Genomic DNA, 5,243 nt, shown 5'->3' with positions numbered 1-5,243 from the left:
TTTAATTACTTCCCAACATTTCAAGTGGCTAGCATGGGGCACAAAGGCATTCCGGGTTGGTCCGTCTGCCCCTCTGTTTCCATCAAGGGGGAGGTAGAAGGGCCAGACCTGAGTGGCACTGTACCCCTGTGTGCCAGGTTGCAATGCCACAAGGTTTGGGGGTCCTCTCAAATGGGGGACCTGAGCCAGACTCCCCCTGTTGCCACCCTGACAGCCCTGAATTTGAGAAATGTTCTCTTTCAGCTGGGCCAGGGCATTCCAGGGTCCAAGCAGGACAGACCCAGGAAGGCTGTAACTCTTGGGAGGGATGCTCATGGAACAGGACACCTGCTGTAGGCACGGGGCCTGCTCCTGCTCCCACTGGAGCTAATGGCAAAACTATTGACTTCAAGGGCAGCAGGATTGAGCCCCTAGCTGCTCCTTTAGTTAGATACTAAACCCAAAACCACCAGATTTGAGGGCCTGATCTGAAGCCCATTGAAATCAGCTCCTCAACACTGATCTCAGGGGTCTGCCTGTACTGTGAAATTAATTGGGTTTAATTGTGGTTGTTTAACAGAAGCTGGTTGGACATTTTGTCATGGAATGCCTTTCCCATCGGACAATGCTGAGTCAGCGAAGACAAAATGTTTGGTGGAAACACATTGATGGCAATGACTTTTTTAAAGAAAAAAATAAAAACAGAAGGGAGAGTTCCCATAAGGTTGGAAGGTGTAGATGAGAATGAAAGCTTTTGATTTAATCAAAATGAAATGGTTTGGTTGTCCAAAACCAATTTTTTGTAACTGTGGTTTTGTGGGAAATTTAATTTGGTTTTGATTCTGTTCTGGAATGGAAAAAACCCAAAATCATGGGATATCCCATGAGGTGGAAAATCTGGTTCATCCCCATCTCTCTTGTTTACCGCGATTTGCTTCTTAAAGTACTATTCAGTCAGGCTACAAGCCAGTTAGTTTCCTACTCGTGTGATTCAGTACAGGAGAGAGATTTATCTCAAGTCCTCTTTGTCCCTGTAGTTTGATTAAAAGCATCGGAGAAGTAGCCCATCTTGTTGCACTCCCATGTCAGGAAGAAGAAAAGGTCTTACATCAGCAATGTTGATAGAGTTTATAAAGTCTGTCATGACCCTTATCTACTCCACAAATCAACTGAATCTACTGCATCTCACTCTGGGAGGGAAATGATTGTCCATCGCTCAGTAATGAGAGATTTTATTCCTCAGTCTGCAGTGTTTGTCATTTGCTGGCCTTCCATGCTGCAGGTAGCAATATGCACAATAATCATCTGGTGCAGGGAAGGCAGCCTAACGTCTGAGCACGTATGCCTGTGTACGGTAAATTATACCCCACACTTCAGATGTCTTGTACAGGGCATTCCACCCAAATGGCATGAAGTGGCAAGTTGACAAGCTAAATGAATAACCAGCCAGTGGAGTGAGGGCGAGCCCAGTAGTGGGAGCCAGTGATGAGGACCCTGTGCGTTGCTGTGACCAGAGATGAGGGGTGGCCGTGAGGGGAGGATGTGCAGACGGACTCACATGTGAATTTTGTGATCTAACTCCACATCCCCGAACTAGCTCAGAGTGCCTCACAACCCTGCTGTTGTACAGACATTTCTAGCCTACCCCTTGTTGTAGCATTGGCACTCCACCTGGCATTAGTGAATTTCACTTCGCCACACCCCCGTGAGGCAGGGAACTAGTCTCTTCATTTTACAGATGAGGAGCACGAAACACAGAGAAGCAAAGGCCAAGATTTGCAAACCAGGGGGCCTACTAGGGTGACCAGATGTCCCGATTTTATAGGGACAGTCCCGATATTTGGGGCTTTTTCTTATATAGGCTCCTATTATCCCCCCCACCCTCTGTCCCGATTTTTCACACTTGCTGTCTGGTCACCCTAGGGCCTATAGTTAGATGGGCCAGCTCCTCTGCTGAAGTAAATCAACACAGCTCCGTTGACTAACTACATCTGTTTTCACCAACTGAGGATCTGACCCAGATACCTAAATCCAAGATTTCTGTACCTTTCTAAATCTAAATGTAGGTACTGAATGCTGGGAACCTAAGTTTGGTAGTTTTGGTTCTAATAACTAGTCCAAGGTCACCTAGGAAGTCTTTGGCAGAGATGGAAATAGGTCCCAGATTTCCTGACGCAACCACTGCAGGCACTGTCCTCCTTCTTTTGACTGGCGCTCAGGTGCCACTGGCTCATGGTGCTTTGGCAGAACAGTGCAGGGCAAGCGTGAGGAGACCATGAACTGTGCCCCAAATATCAGGTCCTACGCGTAAGCCACTTGATTTCATGGATAGTGAATTTCAAAGTCACGTGATAATTTTTTCTCTAAATACAGTAAAGAGCAAGAGTCATCAGGGATGCTGTAACAAAGGAATCCTTTCAATGTACTAATGTGCTTGCATTAGTGCTAATGCCCATTGCCAACTGGCAAGCCCTAAGGGGTTAGCGAGAATTCCTACCAGACCAGCGGTGAATTCTACTAATGCCTGCCTAATCCAAGCTGTCCTTAAAAGAGTCCCTGCTTACAAATCAGGCCATCCAGACTTTATCTTTTTTGTTCAGCGCTGTCGAGACAACAACTCTCCAGTTAGGGATTCTTTCAAGATCTCCTGATTATCACATTACCAAGAGGAAAAAAAAAAAAAACCCTGGTAAATGTCCAGGTTGCCACTCAGTCTGATTCACTGAAATAACATTTGCAAAGTGCAAATCCTGCTGCTAGTTATGTAACCAAATTATCCTTCCATATGCCAGAGAGAAACTCTACAGTAGCCAGTCACGAGCTTTAATCAACCCAACCCCCAAAACTCTATTTAGCCTGAGCTGTCATTGCAGCAATTCCTGGTTTTAATTGCACCGATATGATAGTCAGGTTACATTTCCTTAATTCTTGTCTCATTACCATAACCCTCCATTTCCCAATCTTGCAGCGTCTAACTGCCTTAGAATCACGACCTATTACAATGTACAAATTAGGACAGATTCTCCTTTTAATTTCATTAGATTCCTTTTTTAAACATAATCAGTGAGATTCAGAGGGGGAGGAAACATAGTTACCCACCAACCTTTCTCTCCTGCTTAGCCACACCTCCTCTCTTGTTGTTGTTGAAGCAAAGTGACAATCTTCTTTCTCCACATCACTGGACATATCCTCAGCTGGTGTATATCGGCTTGACTGGAGCTATGCTGAGGCTCTGGCTCTGGCCCTTGCCTATATATATATATATATATATATATATATGGGCTGATCCTGCAAGGTGCTGAGTGCCTCCTGGGATGAGCTGGTGAATGCTCGCTGTGCCCATTGATTTCAATGGGACCAGAGGGTGCACTGCATTTTCTAGATTCAGGGCCTAAGTTTCCCATTAATTTAAGCTGCTGTGAGGGAGGCAGAGAGGGTTGAAGGAAATAGCTCATCAGCTGTCAGAAGAAGTCCAGGCAAAACTGTAGAAAGTTCTCTGAACATCTAAAGGGCCCTGCTGTGGCTGCAGCTGCTCCATCCGGCTGGTGTCTTGCTGCAGTTTATCATCAGTGCCACAAGGTGCAGGAGGGCGAGGGAGAGGCAGCACCTAGGGCCTAGTTTCCCCAAGTGTGTGTTGTCGCCCCATACAGTTCTTGATATGGAGGCGCTGGAGGGACAGGCCCCATTTTACCCAGCTCCACCCCAGTGCAGCAGTTCATTCCTTGGCTCCATCAGCAGCTGTTTGTGTTACATAGAGCAGAGCAACATCACGCTACGTGCTGTACAACATAACAAAAAGACAGTCGCTTACCTCAGACACTGATAATCTAAGTATAAGATGAGAGACAACGGATGGATACAACAAGCAGACCGGGGAGTACAAGGAATGAGACACTGCTGGTCAGCATGATGGCCCATGGGCTCAGCCCATCAGCTGCCTAACTATTGTCAAGGTTTCTTTTTAAAGGCATCGCATCAGAGGAGAGCTTTAAGGAAGGATCTGAAGGAGAATAATGAGGTTGTTTTGTAGGTGTTTCCGGGGAGCTCTTTCCACCCTGAAGGGACAGCACACAGGTGCTTGCTGAAAATGTAACAAGTAGGTGATGGAAGCTGGTACCACTGAGTCCGTTCGAGGCAGGAATAGACATTGCAATAATGAACGAGAGTTGGTAAGTAGGTGGGGATAAACTGTGAAGAGCCTTCCTTGAAAGTGAAGACAAGTAGGTTGTATTTGGGAGAAGGCAGCAAAAATAGAGCCGACCTAAAAAAGTGAGCTGCAGAACACTTTGTGATGGCAACATTCAGGGGCGACATGTAAAATAAAAGAAGTCAGGAGTTTGTGCTGAGTGGGGAGGCTGCTGGGATTTCTCACGAAGTGGCTCTCTGAAGGGGAAAGGACCGAAAGGTTTGTTAGAAATAAAAACTCCCTTCCCTGCCCCTAAATTTGGTCCACTTCTAGAACCTACCTTGGTTGAGTTTAGGGTGCCCCAGATAGAAAGTGTGAAAAATCAAGATGGGGGTTGGGAGGGTAATAGGCGGAAAAGTCGGGGCAAGTGCTTTCATTTTTGTTGTCATTGTGTGCTCTTGGTTTCCAGCACAGGCTGGGGGTTCAATCCCTAAGTCCTCACGCAGGCTCAGCTCTCATTGCCGTGCTTCTTGAAAAGCCTCATCGACATCCATAGGAATTTACCAGTGGTAAAAGGTGGACCTGAGGAAGGCATCGGTGGGAGCTGCCAAGAGAATGTGAACAGGCTGCTGCTGCTGCTGCTGTAGCCTCGGTCTCTCTGTGAGCTGTTGTATCATGCGGTGTAAAGGAATCAGCGCCAATGCAATTAAACCTCAGCTTGGAGACTGATCTCCTGGAAGTGTGTTCTTCCTGATTGAATTGGGCAGAATGTCAAGAGCAAACATGAACCTAATCTAATATGGCCCCATGCAGGCGGAAACAATGAAGGTAGGAATTGCCATACCAGATTGCACCAATAATCCATCCCATCCAGTAACTGGTCTTCAACACTGACCAATGCTGGATACTTGAGAAGAGACAGCAACCACCCTTTCCATGCCCATAATCCATTTAGGGGTTCAGCACTAGGCCAAAAGGAAGACATTTCTCTCCGCTCTAAACTAGTTATCAGCTTCTGTCCTTAAGGGTCATGATAATTAAAAATAATAATTTAATTGGATACCTTGCATTTGAGGATCTTAAAGCAGTTTGCAAACCTTAGTTGCTTAATACTCCTGGCTCCCTCTGCAAAATAAAT

General features: G+C 46.2%; 1 long non-coding RNA gene across 1 annotated transcript; it reads left to right on the top strand.

The window, feature by feature from the left end:
- Positions 1-4,018: 4,018 nt before the first annotated feature.
- Positions 4,019-4,844, top strand: LOC122457855. Its single transcript, XR_006277530.1, has 2 exons — positions 4,019-4,148; positions 4,575-4,844. It is a non-coding gene; the product is annotated as an uncharacterized LOC122457855 (long non-coding RNA).
- Positions 4,845-5,243: the final 399 nt, after the last annotated feature.

Source organism: Dermochelys coriacea, chromosome 1, assembly GCF_009764565.3.
Source record: "Dermochelys coriacea isolate rDerCor1 chromosome 1, rDerCor1.pri.v4, whole genome shotgun sequence".
In the NCBI taxonomy this organism is placed as follows: domain Eukaryota; kingdom Metazoa; phylum Chordata; order Testudines; family Dermochelyidae; genus Dermochelys; species Dermochelys coriacea.
This window is presented reverse-complemented; position numbering and strand designations above follow the sequence as displayed.